Source organism: Macaca nemestrina, chromosome 18 (assembly GCF_043159975.1).
Source record: "Macaca nemestrina isolate mMacNem1 chromosome 18, mMacNem.hap1, whole genome shotgun sequence".
Lineage (NCBI taxonomy): Eukaryota > Metazoa > Chordata > Mammalia > Primates > Cercopithecidae > Macaca > Macaca nemestrina.
The window spans coordinates 66,769,310-66,787,574 of NC_092142.1; the positions used below are offsets into that span (position 1 = coordinate 66,769,310).

At 47.7% G+C, this 18,265-nt stretch overlaps 1 protein-coding gene across 1 annotated transcript in view; it reads right to left on the reverse strand.

Moving 5' to 3' along the window:
• Nucleotides 1–13,627, reverse strand: part of LOC105491411 (Gfo/Idh/MocA-like oxidoreductase domain containing 2) — a 55,502-nt gene extending 41,875 nt beyond the window's left edge. The window contains exon 1 of the mRNA XM_011757795.3: nt 12,757–13,627. The gene's annotated coding sequence lies outside the window, so the exon portion shown is untranslated. The remainder of the gene's footprint in view (nt 1–12,756) is intronic.
• Nucleotides 13,628–18,265: the final 4,638 nt, after the last annotated feature.

Below are 18,265 nucleotides of genomic sequence, written 5' to 3' on the forward strand. Positions count from 1 at the left end.
GCAAGTGATAATGGACCCAAATAAATGATAGTGACTGAAACCTGACCAGTTCAGGAACCACTATGGCTGCAGTGAAGCCTCCTTGCCCCCATGGCCAGTCCATCCTTCCATTCCATCAGCTGGACATCCTGATGTCTCTCTCCTGGTTCTGACCATTTTCTTCCCCAACCCTTAAGTGCCCATAGGATAAAGCCCAAATTCCTTGATGGGGCTCACAAAGCATCTCCCTAGTGTGGGTGGGACCGTTCTTCATCTTTCTCCTATGACTGCATTTGTCAGGCTAGAAGCTACCATGCCTGACCCTTTCAGTTCTGCTCAGAGATTGTGGTCCATGCTGTTTGCTTTGCCTGGGACAACCTTTTCCGACTATCCCAGGTTAACTCCTTCTCAGGAGATCTGTTAGGTCTCCAGTTAAACAACATTTCTTCAGAGAAGCTGTGCCTCAGCTGGTTAAGTGATTCTATTCACAGTCCCCACAGCAGCCTGAGCTTTGGCTTTCAAAGGCTCAGCATGCTTCACTGGCTCACCTATTTAGTGTCTGTCATGATGGCAGGACCTTGCTTGTCTCACATGCTGCTATGTCACCAGGACAGAGCACAGTGCCTGACATGGAGTAGGTGCTGAGTAACGATTGAAAAACAAGCATACAGGTGGGACGTGGTGGCTCACACCTGTAATCCCAGAACTTTGGGAGGCCAAGGCAGGTGGATCACCTGCTGCTAGGAGTTCGAGACCAGCCTGGCCAACACGGAGAAACCCTGTCTTTACTAAAAATACAAAATAATAATAATAATTAGCTGACCATGGTGGTGCATGCCTGTAATCCCAGCTACTCAGGAGGCCAAGGCAGGAGAATTGCTTGAACCTGGGATGTGGACGTTGCAGTGAGCCAAGATCACGCCACTGCGCTCCAACCTGGGGGACAGAGTGAGACTCTGTCTCAAAATAAATAAATAAATAAATAAATAAATAAATAAATAAAGGAAAAGCAAAGGAAAGAAATGCTACCCCTCCAGCTCTATAGTTGACATGGCAGTAAACTGCTAGGCAACTACCATGTCATCAGAGAACAGACCAAGCCCTAGCCAGAGATGCCAGCTCCTAATTCTACCTTGCTCCACACAGTGTCCCAGGAAGGACACTAATGACAGGCTAATGATCTATCCTATGAAGCATAACTACCCAATGTACAAAAAGGATCAGAAAAATTGGATTATAAAGGAGAAGTAAATTTAACACTCACAGGAGTATCTGGATCACTGTGAGGTTTTATTTTTTTGAAATGGAGTCTTATTCTGTCGCCCAGGCGGGAGTGCAGTGGCACGATCTTGGCTCACTGCAACCTCCACCTCCCAGGTTCAAGCGATTCTCCTGCCTCAGCCTCCTGAGGAGCTGGGATTATAGGCACGTGCCACCACACCGGGCTAATTGTTGTATTTTTGGTAGAGATGGGGTTTCATCATGTGGGCCAGGGTGGTCTCAAACTCCCGACCTTGTGATCTGTCTGCCTTGGCCTCCCAAAGTGCTGGAATTACAGGAATGAGCCATCGCACCCCACCTCAGCTACTTACTAACATAGGCAAAGTACTTATCTACTGGCTACATTAGGTATTTATTGATTTTATATATGTATATATATATATATATATATATATTTTTTTTTTTTTTTTTTTGAGATGGAGTCTTGCTCTGTCGCCCAGGCTGGAGTACAGTGGCCGGATCTCAGCTCACTGCAAGCTCCGCCTCCCGGGTTCACACCATTCTCCTGCCTCAGCCTCCCGAGTAGCTGGGACTACAGGCGCCCGCCACCGCGCCCAGCTAATTTTTTGTATTTTTAGTAGAGACGGGGTTTCACCGTGTTAGCCAGGATGGTCTCGATCTCCTGACCTTGTGATCCACCCGTCTCGGCCTCCCAAAGTGCTGGGATTATAGGCGTGAGCCACCGCACCCGGCCTTTATATATATTTTTTTGAGATGGAGTTTCCCTCTTTTTTGCCTAGGCTGGAGTGCAATGGCACAATCTCAGCTCACTGCAACCTCCGCCTCTCAGGTTCAAGCGATTCTTCTGCCTCAGCTTCCCAAGTAGCTGGGATTACAGGTGCACACCACTACGCCCAGACAATTTTGTAGTTTTAGTAGAGACAGGGTTTCACCATGTTGGCCAGGCTGGTCTTGAACTCCTGACCTCCAGTAATCCACCCACCTCGGCCTCCCAAAGTGCTGGGATTATACGTGTGAGCCACTGCACTCGGCCTATTTATTTTTTGAAATGGAGTCTCCCTCTGTCACCCAGGCTGGAGTGCAGTGGCACCATCTCGGCTTACTGCAACCTCTGCCTCCAGTGTTCAAGCAATTCTCAAGCGTCTGCCTCCCGAGTAGCTGGGATTACAGGTACACACCACCACACCTGGCTAACTGTTGTAGTTTTAGTAGAGACGGGGTTTCACCATGTTGGCCAGGATGGTCTCGAACGTCTGACCTCAAGTGATCTGGCCTCCCAAAGTGCTGGGATAACAGGCATGAGCCTCTGTGCCCAGTCATTCCCTAACATTTTTAAATGCCACCTGAATCAAGCATTATGCCAGGAGTTGGGACATACAAGCATGATCCAAACAAACAGGCCAGGTCCCTGGAGCTTACAGTTTCCATTTCTTGCTACCCTTAGCCAAATACCAAGGACTGATGTGACTGAAGAACATAGTGAGTGTTCAAAGACCTTTCCCTGTGGCAGGCATGTAAACCAAGACTCTGCCTTTGCCTTTGAATCACTGAGGTAAAGCACACTTGTCTGCGATGCACATGAAGTAGCCAACCCTAGAGAGGTGTTACCTGTGGTCCCAAGAAGAGGGTATTTAATTATGCTAAACTTTTTTTTTTTTTTTTTTTTTTTTTTTTGAGACGGAGTCTCGCTCTGTCGCCCAAGCTGGAGTGCAGTGGCCGGATCTCAGCTCACTGCAAGCTCCGCCTCCCAGGTTTATGCCATTCTCCTGCCTCAGCCTCCCGAGTAGCTGGGACTACAGGCGCCTGCCACCTCGCCCGGCTAGTTTTTTGTATTTTTTTAGTAGAGACGGGGTTTCACCGTGTTAGCCAGGATGGTCTTGATCTCCTGACCTCGTGATCCGCCCATCTCGGCCTCCCAAAGTGCTGGGATTACAGGCTTGAGCCACCGCGCCCGGCCGCTAAACATTTTTCAATGTGCAAACCTAATTGACTGAAGTTTTCTTGTGTTTTCTACCTTCTATATAGATAGGAGTGTTCTGTTTCTGAGAAAAGTGCTTGCTATTTCAATGGTAGCAAAAGACACTTTGGGTCACCCATCTGTCTTCCTTCTGGATTTCAGGGTACTCAAGAGTGCAGGGACCCTGATGGGTGTTCTCTAACTCTGTGTTACATAGTCTCTGGTCACTGGGAAGGTTAAGTAGTTCCCCCGTGACAGGAAAGGTCCAGGGCCCTTCACAAGCACCACCTACTTATACACAGAAAACGGCTTACCAGCTGGGCCATGATCATGTTGAGTAGTGAGTTAACAATCTTCCAGCTAGCTGCTAAATGAGAGATGTAAAATATCGAATCTCAGTGGCTGAGGCATGAGAATCACTTGAACCCAGGAGGTGGAGGCAGCAGTGAGCTAAGATCCCAGCACTGCACTCCAGCCTGGGCAACAGAGCAAGATTGTCTCAAAAAAAAAAAAAAAAAAAACACCACGAGGCCAGGCGCGGTGGCTGATGCCTGTAATCCCAGGACTTGGGAGGCTGAGACGGGTGGATCACCTGAGGTCAGGAGTTCAAGACCAGCCTAACCAATATGATGAAACCCCGTCTCTACTAAAAATACAGAAATTACCCAGGCATGGTGGCATGCTCCTGTAATCCCAGCTACTTGGGAGGGTGAGACAGGAGAATCAGTTGAACCTGGGAGGCGGAGGTTGCAGTGAGCCAAGATTGCACCACTGCACTCTAGCCTGGGCAACAAGAGCGAAACTCCGTCTCAAAGGAAAAAAAAAAAGCAAAAAAACAAAAACAAAAAAACCCACCATGAACAGGAGCAAGCCCAGGGCTAAGAGAACTAAAACAGTCATTGAATTACAGTGATTTATTTTGAAAATAACATCAGATAAGAAATACTATGTTTAATCATCTTCCCCATTGCTCCAAAATACAAGCTGTGTCCCCTGAGCTTCTGAATGTGAGTTCAGGAATATGAATACAAAAGGTTGAAAAGCAACCGGATGTATAACTGACCTCTCTTCCATCCCCCTTCTCCCTGACAATCAGAGGATGCTTTGCAGGACAATTACACAATCTCACGTGCTCCCAGAGTCACCCCTAGAAGGGCCTCTCAGAGAGAATCATTTCCTAGGAGGAGCTACCCTGCCATAAAAACCACTAGCCACATGGAACATCCTATAATATACTTGCTGTCCATCAAGCACCACTAAAGAAACCCAAATAGGCCGGGCGCGGTGGCTCAAGCCTGTAATCCCAGCACTTTGGGAGGCCGAGACGGGCGGATCACGAGGTCAGGAGATCGAGACCATCCTGGCTAACACGGTGAAACCCCATCTCTATTAAGAAATACAAAAAACTAGCCGGGCGAGGTGGCGGGCGCCTGTAGTCCCAGCTACTCGGGAGGCTGAGGCCGGAGAATGGCATAAACCCGGGAGGCGGAGCTTGCAGTGAGCTGAGATCCGGCCACTGCACTCCAGCCTGGGTGACAGAGCGAGACTCCGTCTCAAAAAAAAAAAAAAAAAAAAGAAAGAAACCCAAATGGTCAAAACCACCTGTCAACAAGAAACAGCAGTCTTAGAAAGCAACATTTATGATCTATATAGTCACTTTTTTTTTTTTTGGAGACAGAGTCTTGCTCTGTCACCCAGGTTGGAGTGTGGTGGCATGATCTCGGCTCACCGCAACCTCCGCCTCCTAGGTTTAAGTGATTTTCCTGCCTCAGCCTCCCAAGAAGCTGTGATTATAGGCATGCACCACCACACCTGGCTAATTTTTGTAGTTTTAGTAGAGATGGGGTTTCACTATGTTGCCCGGGGTCATCTCGAACTCCTGACCTCAAGTGATCCACCCGCCTCGGCCTCCCAAAGTGCTGGGATTACAGGTGTGAGCCACTGTGCCCAGTCGTGTATAGTCACCTTTCAATTACACACACACAAACACACACACTCGTTATCCAGGTAACCTCATTACTGTTTGGTTCACTGACACCTGGGAAAGGAAACATCAGTGCCACCTAGTAGTCCCTGCCATCATTCTCCCCACTCACAAACCAATTTTCATAGAGTGAGAGGGGGTGAAGTCTCTCAGAAGATGAGTTTATATCCTCATTTATACCAGCAAAAAACTTTTAAGAGGGTTTACTTTTTCAGATATAGACCCATCTCTATTAGGAGTACAAGTACTGTAGTAAATGCAACACAAGCTATTTCAGTACTGTTTGTTTGAAATTTGTGTTGTTCATGTATTGTGATTTAACTTGTTGATGCATGTAAATTGGATGCATTTTGTTGCCACTGCATGTTTGTATTTTAAGGAGTCTCACTGTGTCGCCCAGGCTGGAGTGCAGTGGCACAATCTCAGTTCACTGCAACCTCTGCTTCCTGGGTTCAAGCCATTCTCCTGCTTCAGCCTCCTGAGTAGCTGAGATTACAGGTGTGCACCACCACCACTGGCTAATATTTATTTATTTATTATTTATTTTTTGAGACAGAGTCTTGCTCTGTTGCCCAGGCTGGAGAGCAGTGGCATGATCTCGGCTTACTGCAGCCTCTGCCTCCTGGGTTAAAGCAATTCTCCTGCCTCAGCCTCCTGAGTAGCCGGGACTTCAGGCAGGTGCCACCACACCCAGCTAATTTTTGTATTTTTAGTAGAGATGGGGTTTCACCATGTTGGCCAGGCTGGTCTTGAACTCCTGACCTCAGGTGACTGGCCTGTCTTGGCCTCCCAAAGTGCTGGGATTACAGGTATGAGCCACCGTGCCTGGCTGCCACTACATGTTAAATGGTGGTCAATGTTTTTACAAAGAAATTCAACCAAAAATCATAAATAATAATAATAATAAAAAAATACATACTAAGAAAACTATGGTGTTTTCTTATGTTCTATTTTGGCTACTTTTTTACATTTGTTTGGTAATCATATTGTATTCACAGTTTTGTATCCTGAGTTATTTTACTTACTCTTTTGACACAAGCATTTTTCTTTTTTCTTTTTGAGATGGAGTCTTACTGTCGCCCAGGTTAGAGTGCAGTGATGCAATCTCGGCTCACTGCAACCTCTGCCTCCCAGGTTCAAGTGATTCTCCTGCCTCAGCCTCCCTAGTAGCTGGGACTACAAGCATGCACCACCACACCCAGCTAATTTTCTGTGTTTTTTCGTGGAGACAGGGTTTCGCCATCTGGGTCAGGCTGGTCTTGAACTCCTGGCCTCAAGTGATCCGCCCACCTCAGCCTCTGAAAGTGTTGGGATTACATGCGTGAGCCACCACACCCAGCCAGACATAAGGATTTTTCATGGTATCATAAATAGTTTTATGGGTTACATAATAGATATGTCATTGTGAAAGTGGAAAGACAAACTTAAATTGTTTTTCCTCTGCTTTTACACCACAACGATCAACACAGAAGACCAATGTGTGGGGGTTTCTCCCCATACACCAGGCTAGCAAGCAATTCTGCAGTCAACACCTGTTGGGTGTCCCTCAATTTAATTGTGACGTTATCTACCTGGAGAATCACATCAGATCCCCCGGGTAGAGGGCTCAGTCCCACAGACTTCCCCTCCCCAACTTCCAATGCCATCAAAAGCCCCAGGTTATTTCAACTGTGCCTCTGCCTGATGGGCTACAGAATGGAGATCCTATGACTCTCTCCTTCAGATTAATTAATTTGCTAGGGCAGCTCACAGAACTCTGTGGAAAACGTACTTTTATTTACTAGTTTATTATAAAGAAAATTATAAAGGATAGAGATGAAGAAGGTACATAGGGCAAGGTATGGGGAAAGGGGCTTGGAGCTTTCGTGACCTCCCTGTGTTTATGGAGGCTTCATTAACTAGGCATGATTGATTAAACCACTGGCCATTGATGATCAACTTAACCTTCAGTCCTGCTCTCCTCCCCAGAGGCTGGGGAGTGGGGCTGAAAGTCACAACCCTCTAATAATGCTTTGATGTTTCCTGTGACCAGTCCTCAGCCTGAAACTACCCAGGAGCTGCCAGCCACCAGCCAACTCACTAGCATACAAAAATCCATCACTTAGGAGATTCCAGCGATTTGGTTGGTGCAAAAGCAATCGTGGTTTTTGCCATTACTTTGCAACAAAATCCCCAACTGCTTTTGCACCAACCTACTGAAATTGCATGCCAGGAAACAGAGACAGAAGACCAAATATACATTTCACAATATCACAGCCACTGACCATGTGAACGAGCTTTTCATTCTCTACTGTTACACATTTACGACATTTTCATTTTGCTTCCTGTTATACAGGTTAAGAAATTATGGTCTAGTGGCCAGTCAGGGTCGCTCCCCCACCTGTAATCCCAGCACTTTGGGAGGTTGAGGTGAGCAGATCACTGAGGCCAGGAGTTCAAGACCAGCCTGGCCAACATGACAAAACCCCCATCTCTACTAAAAATACAAAAATTAGCCAGGCATGAAGGCGCACACCTGTAATCCCAGCTACTCGGGAGGCTGAGGCACAAGAATCGCTTGAACCCAGGAGGTGGACACTGCAGTGAGCCGCGATTGTGCTAATACACTCCAGCCTGGGAGATAGAAACACTGTCTCAAAAAAAATTATGATCCAGAAATTACACGATTTGCCTAAGGTTATCATCCTAAGTAAAATACAATTGTGAAAGTAAATGATGAAGATTTTGAGGTTATAAAGTGATACAGTAGAATCTCAAAGCCAAGTAGAAGTGTTCTGGGTTCTATTTTGGGGTTATCTAGTCTCATGAGAAATTGAGAGCTGACAATTTGAGAGAAGCAGTTATCCCAGGTCAGAAAGGAAGACCACACTAAATACCCAGTTCCCATTTCTCACAGCCTTCATTCCAAATCCTTGGATTTGGATCAAATAGAGGATTGATAGAAATCTTTACAGAAGCTCTTGGGAACGACTTAGAGAGGTGGCAGAGAGAGTGAGCTATGTTCCCATGAATTTCAAGACTATCCAGGGTCCCAAAGAGTATATACATTTTATCACCGGCTACCTTGAGAAATGACAGTACTTTGGACAAAAACACCACTTGCAACTCCCTTTCTAAGAGCAGGAGCTAGCAAACAAGTGCTTAAGGATAGGGTTTAAGTGTACTAAGTAACGTGGAAATACTCAACTCTTCCTTCTTAATGTTTAATCCATATTTGCTTTTTTTTTGTTTGTTTGTTTGTTTTTGAGACATACTTTTGCTCTTGTTGCCCAGGCTGGAGTGCAACGGCATGATCTTGGCTCACTGCAACCTCTGCCTCCTGGGTTCAAGCGATTCTCCTGCCTCAGCCTCCCTAGTAGCTGGGATCACAAGGACCCGCCAGGATACCCAGCTAATTTTTTGTATTTTTAGTAGAGACAGGGTTTCACTATGTTGGCCAGGCTGGTCTCCAACTCCTGACCTCAGGCGATCCACCCGCCTTGGCCTCCCAAAGTGCTGGGATTACAGGCGTGAGCCATTGCGCCTGGCTCTAATCCCTATTTTCTTTTTTTTTGAGACGGAGTCTCGCTCTGTCACCCAGGCTGGAGTGCAGTGGCTCAATCTCGGCTCACTGCAAGCTCCGCCTTCCAGGTTCACGCCATTCTCCTGCCTCAGCCTCCAGAGTAGCTGGGACTACAGGTGTCCGCCACCACACCCAGCTAATTTTTTGTACTTTTAGTAGAGACGGGGTTTCACCGTGTTAGCCAGGATGGTCTCAATCTCCTGATCTCGTGATCTGCCCACCTCAGCCTCCCAAAGTCTAATCCATATTTTCTAAGTGTTTATTCACATCACTATGAGAGAAAATTTTCATTTCTTACGTCTTTGAAGACAAGGTACTTTAGTGAGCTCATTCCTGACCCAATGTCTAACTTATAAGGTGGTGTTAGAGTATAGGGAAGTCTTCCTGCTTTCATGTTTTTCTCAGTATCTCTTATCATTCTAACTTTCATGAACCCAAGTTTTTCAAGTATCTTTCATTCTCAATTTTTAAAACACCTGCCATTTAAATTTTCCATAAGGACTTTTAGACTCCAAATTTCAGTTTACTTTTAAGTTTGCTAATATAAACCTACTACTTTTGAATGTAAGAAAGATAATGTTCCATTGCTAAACTGCATATAAGTTCTCAAAAATAGCAAAATCTCCAATTCCATTCTTTCCTAGATGTACTCTAATTCCAATTGTGGATTTGTTCTAGAATTGGACCCCCTGTCATAGAGACCCCCATCTCTTAAAAAAAAAAAAAAAAAAAAGACAAACTTTTTTTTATTAGCTGGCTATGGTGACATGCACCTGTGGTCCCAGCTACTCAGGAGGCTGAGGTGGGGGGGATCACTTGAGCCCAGGAGTCAGAGGCTGCAGTGAGCTGTGATCACGCCACTGTATTTCAGCCTTGGTGACAGAGCAAGACCCTGTCTCAAAAATGAATAAACATTTAAAAAAAATATGCATGAGTGACTTTTCAGGCATCAGAAAGGCACTTTTCCTATTTCTAAGTTAGCGGTCTCTCTGATTCCTGTGTTTTCTGAACACCAACCTCTGCATTTCAACTTCTAACATCAGATGACATTGCATCCCCATTCCATTTCTCCTCTTATGGGAAAACTAGAAAATCAGTTCAGTGAAAGTAGCTTCTGTTAGCATTGCTGGTTTATCTGGTAGTTTCCTCACGGTTGGCCTGTCAAACACTGTTGATTACTTTATTACAGGCCAGATATGATAACTGCCCTCAGTTGCTCCAGAAAATGGCATAGAAGTTAAGTAATTATTTGTCAAAGGTTTCACTGTCATAGCAACCAGGACTTTTGAGAGTCCTCTGTAAATCTACCCTTCTCTGAAAACAAGTGTTTTTCTGATTGGAGTTCAGAAAACGCACACAAATCCACAGGGCACACCACAGCCATATTTAAGCAGTACCCTCTCCAAAGCTCATTCAAAGTATTTGGGCCCACGTTCAAAACACTCTCCCACACTCCATCCAGTTCCACAGATGGCAACTGCTCCCTTCCATTTTACCTTGACTTGATTTTGGCCTCCTTGTCTTACCTTCCTCTGGGTCAACCTGAAAGTAATGAAGGTTTCTGCACAGAACACAATGATTTTCATGAAGTCTTTCTGACAGAATTTGGTTAACAGTACTGATTTTCCGCACAGGTTACATCTGCTTCTGATAATGCTCCATTATATCTCCTGAGGTATTTATACAAAATAACCCCACAAGTGCAAGAAAAGTCAGTAAAAAGCACAGTCACAATACCCATAGTTATGGTATGATGCTGAAATTATGAAGCCAAAACAAAGTTTTCTTCTTTTTTTTTTTGAACCAGAGTTTAGCTCTTGTCATCCAGGCTGGAGTGCAATGGCGCGGTATCGGCTCACTGCGAATTCTGCCTCCCAGGTTCAAGCGATTCTCCTGCCTCAGTGTCCCAAGTAGCTGGGATTACAGACGTGTACCACCATGCCCAGCTAATTTTGTATTTTCAGTAGAGATGGGGTTTCATTATGTTGGTGAGGCTGGTCTCAAACTCCTGACCTCAGATGATCCACCCACCTCGGCCTCTCAAAGTGCTAGGATTACAGGCATGAGCCACTGTGCCCGGCCCAAAGCTTTCTTCTTTAAACTGATTTCACCTGTTAACATTATTATACTTCCAATCTATCTTCTTATAAGGGCAAGGGGAAAAACCTGCTGCAAAGTCAAATGTAAATAGAAAATTTGTTTTTATCAAGCGAGGGACAAACTAGCTTTGATGATTAGAATCAGGGACCATCTTTTAAAAATCACATACTTCTAATTTTTAAGTTTTGGGTCAGGAGAGGCTTTTTAAAAAATACCTAGTTCTACTACTAATGTGTTCTAGTATTACTATAGAAATCAGATATCAATTGCCCTAGCAAATAAAAACAATAATGAGGGCTGGGCGTGGTGGCTCACACCTGTAATCTCAGCACTTTGGGAGGCCGAGGCAGGTAGATCATCTGAGGTCAGGAGTTCGAGACCAGTCTGGCCAACATGTGAAACCCCTTCTCTACTAAACATACAAAAATTAGCTGGGCATGGTGGTACATGCCTGTAGTCCCAGCTACTTGGGAGGCTGAGGCCGGAGAATCGCTTGAACCTGGGAGACGGAGGTTGCAGTGAGCTGAGATTGCACCACTGCACTCCAGCAGGGGTGACAGAGACTCCGTCTCAATAAATAAATAAATAAATAAACAAACCCAAACCAATGATTATTCCATAGCAAAAGTGGGAAAACCAGGTGGTAAGAGAAAACCTCTCACAATAGGATCTTTATCTGTGAAATAAGGAATCGACCAACAGAAGCGTCTGTTGAAAATTTTCCTCTCTTGGTCCAGGCAGGTTCTCTAAACTCCCAATCCCAAAAGCAGTTAATTTTTTCACGATTTCTGTAAAATAGATGGCCTTAAAATTCTTTTGTTCTCTAGTGTAGCTTTTCAGAAGGAAGTAAGTTTCCTTATCAAGAATGAATCTAGCTTCCCCGACTCAAAGAAAACCATCTTCTCTATATTGCTCCATATCACAATAAATTTAAGTGTCTTCCTTTTCTAAATTAAATGCTGTTCCCTTCAACTTAAGGGCCACACACTAAGGGCTATTCCTTTAGAGGCTTTTGGGCCCCACAGATCACAAAGGTGGTGCCCTGCCCCAGTTCTTTTTGGACATTTAAAAGGGCATCCACTTTCTTGCCCTCAGGATGACATTATGGGAACAATGAACATAAATAAGACAGTTAAATAAGCTTCCTTGATGCCTATCCAATGCAGCTTTCAACTCTTCTACCCTGCCTCGCTCTTTAGATCGTGCTGTAGTCTGGAGGATAAACTCTTCACACAATCATTCCCAAGCCCTCATGTTCCTGTCCACTCTTCCTCCCTCACCTTTTAAGTGTGATAGGGCCTTGATGGGAATACCTCACTTCACCTTTTGTCTCAAGTCCATCTGCTTCCTTCCAGAGCTACAAAGGTAGGCCAGAGCCACTGAGACGTGGCCATAGGGTATATGGGGGCTGGCAGAGTCACTCGCACCTTCTGGGGTGTCCCTTCTTCCACCTGTCAACTGAAAACCCGTTTCTTAAATATCTATCCCCAAAAGTCCCATATCATTCTGAAAGGGGATGAACTAGCTACCCCACGAGCCCTTTGTCCCAAGCTTCTACACCTCACACACATCCTCATCCACAAAGCGTCCATCCTAACACAGGCAGGAGGTCGGCTAGGCACAGGGCAGGGGAGACTAGGTTTTTGCATCTGGTAAAGGATGGATTATGTCTCAGGTTCTTCCAGGATCCCAAATCCTATAATTCTACCACCAAGCCTGCGGGTCCTATTTCTGCGGTGGAAAGGGCGAACCCCAAGGCGACCCTTCACTCCGCCCGCCTGCAGGCAGTTGGAACAAGCCCCCTCCAGCCCCGGCTCTGCGGGTCCACGCCTCCAACCTCCGGCGCCGGGCCGCGGAGGAGGCCCTGTCGCCGCCAGCTCCCCGCGCCATGCCCTCCTTCGCCCTCACCCGCCGCCGCTGGCCGCCTCTCACCTGGCACGCTGGCATCGCCCACTCCGCGCTGCACTGGAGACCATGGGTCCCAGGGGGTCTCGGCAGCCACCCATCCGCTTTAAGGAAGGCTGGCGGGGATGCGCGGGCCCAGGAGTAAAGGGCGCCGCCACCCGGAACGCGCCGCCTGGTTTCTAAGGAACGGGGGGCTCTGGAAAGGGAGGGGCGGGACGGCATAAGGACTGCGCATGCTCTATAACGGGAGTGGGCCTACGCTGGGAGGGGCCATAGCGGGGAACTGCGCATGCTCGCAGGTTGGGGGCGGAGGTTAAGCAGCCTGGCTAGGAGGCTCAGGTCGTTCATTTCCGGCGGCGGAGGCGGCGGAGCCAGCGGTTTCCTAAGCTTGGCTTCTCTCCGGTCCGCTGACCGGCGTCAAGAACCAGGTTTTGGGAGCTGTGGTTAGCCTTGGTGGTCCTGGAATGAAAGACGATTTCTTGTTGGACAACGACATATCTGCAGAAGGCCAGTTCTCTCGAACTCGTCGGACTTCCTGGCTTCCTGACTCCCAGTGACTCGTTTTTCCGTTTTCTCAGGTGCCTATCTGGGCTCCTCTTCCTCTGGATGTTTTTTGATTGTTCTTTAAATATCAGTGCTCTTCAGGATTGTGACCTCAGTCCCCTTGGCCTCTTTACTGAAGCCTATGCCCCACCAAAGTAAATAGAAGACTGTCCGCTAGAGTAAGGAAGCCGGTAGATCTTAGAATAAAACTGGCTGTGTAGGAAATGTGATTGGGGTTTGTATCTGCATGGGGAGCCCCCATCCCTGCTTGTCTGACCCTCCTGCTGAGTATCAAGATCCCCACTCAGCTGGCATTAGGATGGTCTCCCAGCCATCATTCCAGAGCAGCCTGTGATGACAGAATATGTCAGCTGACCTAAGCGTGAGGCAGTTCCTACTAAGATATGCTAAGTAGCAGTAGAGCTATGCCTGCTTTGAGCGGAGGAGACAGGACTCCTACCACCTGTGAGCATGGAAGGCTCCCCGAGTGATAAGTTGTAACCCCTAAACCCCCCTCTTCTAATGGTGTTTTATCCTTTCTCTCCTGGATCCTCAAGAGCCAGGTGGAAGGGAGGCAGAGTCAAAATGTGCCTGTTTGATCTGTTTCTTAGTCATTGTTCAGAGTTCCACTCTTCTTGAGTAGGATTTCTCAACAATGGCACTACTGACATTTTGGACCTGATAATTCTTTGTTGGGCAGGGATGGGGGGAGCTGTCTGCATTGTAGGATGTTTGGCAGCATCCCTGGCTCTACCCAGTAGATGCCAGTAGCACCCCAAGCCCAGTTGTGACTACCAAAAAATCTCCAGACATTGCCAAGTGTCTCCCTGGGAGCAAAATCATTCCCAGTTGAGAACCACTAGTCTAGAGGAAAATGAGCCTACTCTGGCTTTATTTATATAGAACCAGGAGTTTATGCTTAATGTAAAACCTACATTTTCCCCTCTATGCTACCTCTTCCCTAAGAGCATTCTTTTTTTTTTTTTTTTTTTTTGAGATGGAGTCTCACTGTGTCACCAAGGCTGGAGTGCAGTGGCATCATCTCGGCTCACAGCAAGCTCCGCCTCCCGAGTTCACGCCATTCTCCTGCCTCAGCCTCCCAAGTAGCTGGGACTACAGGCGCCCGCCACCACACCTGGGTAATTTTTTTTTTTTAATTTATTTTTTTATTTTTAGTAGAGATGGGGTTTCACCGTGGTCTGGATCTCCTGGCCTCGTGATCCACCCGCCTCGGCCTCCCAAAGTGCTGGGATTACAGGCGTGAGCCACCGCACCCAGCAAGATTTTGTCTCAAAAAAAAACCACCCCAAAAACAACAACTCTCAAAAGAGGTATGCTCAGAAAACTTTCTGACTGTGCAATATTTGAGGAGAATAATATTTAGAATTTTTTTTTTTTCCAGACAGGGCCTTGCTCTGTCATCCAGGCTGGAGTACAGTGGCTCGATCATGGCTCACTGCAACCTCAACCACCCAGGCTCAAGCAATCCTCCAGCCTCAGCCTCCTGAGAAGCTGGGGCCACAGGCACACACCAACATGTCTAATTTTTTCCATTTTGTGTAGAGACAGGGTCTCACTATGTTGCCCAGATTGGCCTCGAATTCCTGGGGTCAAGCGATCCTCCTGCCTTGGTCTCCCAAAGTGCTGGGATTACAGGCATGAGCCACTGCACCTGGCCCTGGAATGTTTTGTTGTTGTTGTTGTTTGAGATGGAGTTTTGCTCTTGTCACCCAGGGTGGAGTGCAGTGGTGCGATCTTGGCTCACTGAAACCTTTGCCTCTCAGGTTCAAGCAATTCTCCTGCCTCAGCCTCCCTAGTAGCTGGGATTACAGGAGCCCGCCACCACGCCCGGCTAATTTGTGTACTTTTAGTAGAGATGGGGTTTCACCATGTTGGCTAGGCTGGTCTCAAACTCCTGACCTCAGGTGATCTGCTCGCCTCGACCTCCCAAAGTGCTGAGATTACAGGTGTGAGCCACTGCACCTGGCTCTGGAATGTATTCTTAATATCTTATTTTTGTTGGGAGAAGTTCCTGTGGCCCACCTTTATTTAGTTGAATTTTTTTTTTGAGACAGGGTCTCACTCTGTCACCCAGGCTGGAGTGCAGTGGTACGATCTCAGCTGACTGCAGCCTTGACCCAGGCTGGAGTGCAGTGGTATGACTTCGGCTCACTGCAAGCTCCGCGTCCCGGGTTCACACCATTCTCCTGCCTCAGCCTCCCGAGTAACTGGGACTACAGGCACCTGCCACCACGCCCAGCTAATTTTTTGTATTTTTAGTAGAGATGGGGTTTCACCATGTTAGCCAGGATGGTCTCGATCTCCTGACCTCGTGATCCACCCACCTCGGCCTCCCAAAGTGCTGGGATTACAGGCGTGAGCCACTGCACCTGGCCAATTTTTGTATTTTTTGTAGAGAAAGGGTTTCGCCATGTTGCCCAGGCTGTTCTCGAACTCCTGAGCTCAAGGGATCCACCTGCCTCAGCCTCCCAACGTGCTAAGATTATTGGCGTGAGTCACTGCTCCCAGGCTCTTTAGGTGAATTTGCTACTTTTTCCTTGTCTAAGATGAAAGCCATTTCAAGAGAGAACTAAGGTTTAAGTACCTGTCCTCTTTGGGGTCTTACAAATACAGTTTCAAGGGTCCTTGAGGAAGGCACCTAAGGGCCTGGGCACTTGAGAGGCTGGGAAGGGCCCAAATCCTTTAGGACAGGATGTGTCATAGAAGGGGTGCCAACCTCAATAAGACTCAAAACAGAGACCAGACACACATGACTGCTCATGGATGTGTATTTTAATAAAAATAATTCTGTCAAAATACAACAGGAGTTTTTTTTTTTTTTTTTAATCTCTCAAGTACAATTTTAATAAGATGTTTTGTGTTAGAGTTCTCTCTCCATCCTCCCACACCCACAAGTTTCATGCTAATGCCAAGTATCAACTCTCGAGGACAAAGGCAAAACCAGTGTGCACAATGTGGAGGATGTCTGTTTCAGCTGTAGTTACTAATGGAGGAAAACCCGATGCAAAGAGGCAAGTGCCTGAGGCAGCCAGAGGCCACAGTCTGGCCACAGGTCTGGGTGCATGAGACTGGCAGTCTAGTAGGGCTCCGCTGCCTGGCTGCCACACGGGTGCATACCTGAGTTGTGAGCAACCAAAGGAACTTTCAGCTCTGACAGTTCTCTGCCTTATCTTCTTTGTGCTTGCTTAAGGAGTGGGAAGGCGCTGGGTGGCCAGGCAGTCCCCACTTCTGTCTCGTGGTGTCCGTTTTCATGGCCTGCACCCAGCCACAGACCCATGTGGATGGGAATGGGGGTTCTGGCTTGCTGAGTGCCAGTTTTTGCTCTGGAAGGAGTGACCATTTGGTGCCGCAAGGGGAAAGTGAGTAGGGAAGGCTGCTCCCCAGAGCTGGACAAACCAAGAAAGCCAGGTCTTCCTCCTGCCGCCACGAGTCAGGTCCAGCCCTTCACCAGGGCTCCCCCAGGTGCCTTTCCCACCCTAGGCTCCTGGAAGCAGGCTGGTAGGACTGGATGTGCATAAGGGGCACCTCCGGCTGGCAGGCAGGCCTGGACTCTCAGCAAGAGAGTGGGCTCAAGCAGCTTGGTTTTGGCCCTCTCCACAGCTTGTGGGGCAAAGGCTTATGTCCCAAAGGTGAGCTGCCCAACTGGGACAGAGAGCCCCTCTGGAGAGGAACAGAGTAAACAACTTGGACTCAGCTGAAACAGTGAGATAAGGCACAGAAAATGGGGAGGTGGCCATGGGTACCGAGTGCAAGCCAGGCAGACACCCAACCCCATGCAGCACACAGCTGTCCCGAGCCCTCCTGGGCCCTCTCAGCCACTCCACAACCTAAGCTCAGGCACCCATCCTCATCCCTGACACAACTCTGAAGGTAGCAGCTTCTCACATACTGCGGGAGGGCACATCAGCCTAACCCCTCATGGGGCTTATCTGCCATTCAGTTTCAGGACTAAATAAACAGTGTTGCCCAACCCACAGGGATAAGGGATAGTCTCGGCTCGGCTACTAATTTGCTGTGTGACTTTAGCCAAGTCACTTAATCTCCTGGGTCTGTTTCCTTATCTGTAGCAGGAGAGGAATGGGGGAGATGTTCACTGAACCCCATTCCAACTGCAAAAGCCTGTGGTTTCAATTCCCAATCCTGCTAGGCTGTGATCATTTTAACAGCCTGATATTTCCAACCTCTGGGTTTGGGAGCTAGGTAGCCCCAGGCTGTCACAAGAGATGAATTTCCTTTACGGACAGGACACCTCCTAACAGGCCATGGTCTATGGGCCTGCCAGCCCCAAGGACCAAGAAAAAGCAGCAGCTATAGGATCATTTCCCAAGGCAGAATTCTGAGAGCATAGGGCCCAGGGCCCTGGCCCCATCACCAGCAGTTGGTCCAATTCAATCATTTTTCTTGTTGCCCAGCTGTGGGCCCAGTGAGGCCTGGTGAGCAATGAGTATCTCAGGCCACAGCAACCATTCCCATGTCCACCAATATGGAGCAGGAGCTTGCACAGCCCAGATTCAGGCAGGGACTGAAAGTTCAACTTCTGGCCTTGCCATGGCTGACCCTACTCTTTGCATGGGCGGCTTCTGCACTCCCCTCACACTGTGAAGCACGTATGATAATTCCAGCCCGTCCTGGTGCTCCTCTGTGTAGGCTTCCTCCCTTTCCTCCTCCAGGGCAGCCAGTCCTCTCCACAGATGGGCCACCCCAAGTCCTGGCAACCATCTCAGCCTTTCCTTTTCTTATTCCCCAATGGTAGCGGGACCATTTTTACTCCGCCAGCTGTGAGGATCTATCTGAAACAGCTGGTGGGACATCTGTAAAGCTGATGGAGTCCCATCCTCTGGCCAGCAAATACTCCCAACAGTCTTTCCTAAGACTGGCTAGGGTCCAGCTGCAGGGAGCTGTCTGGTACAGTGGCAGTGAAGTCTGGCCTAGGGGATCAAGGATTCCAAACACTCCCTGGAGTAGCAGCCCA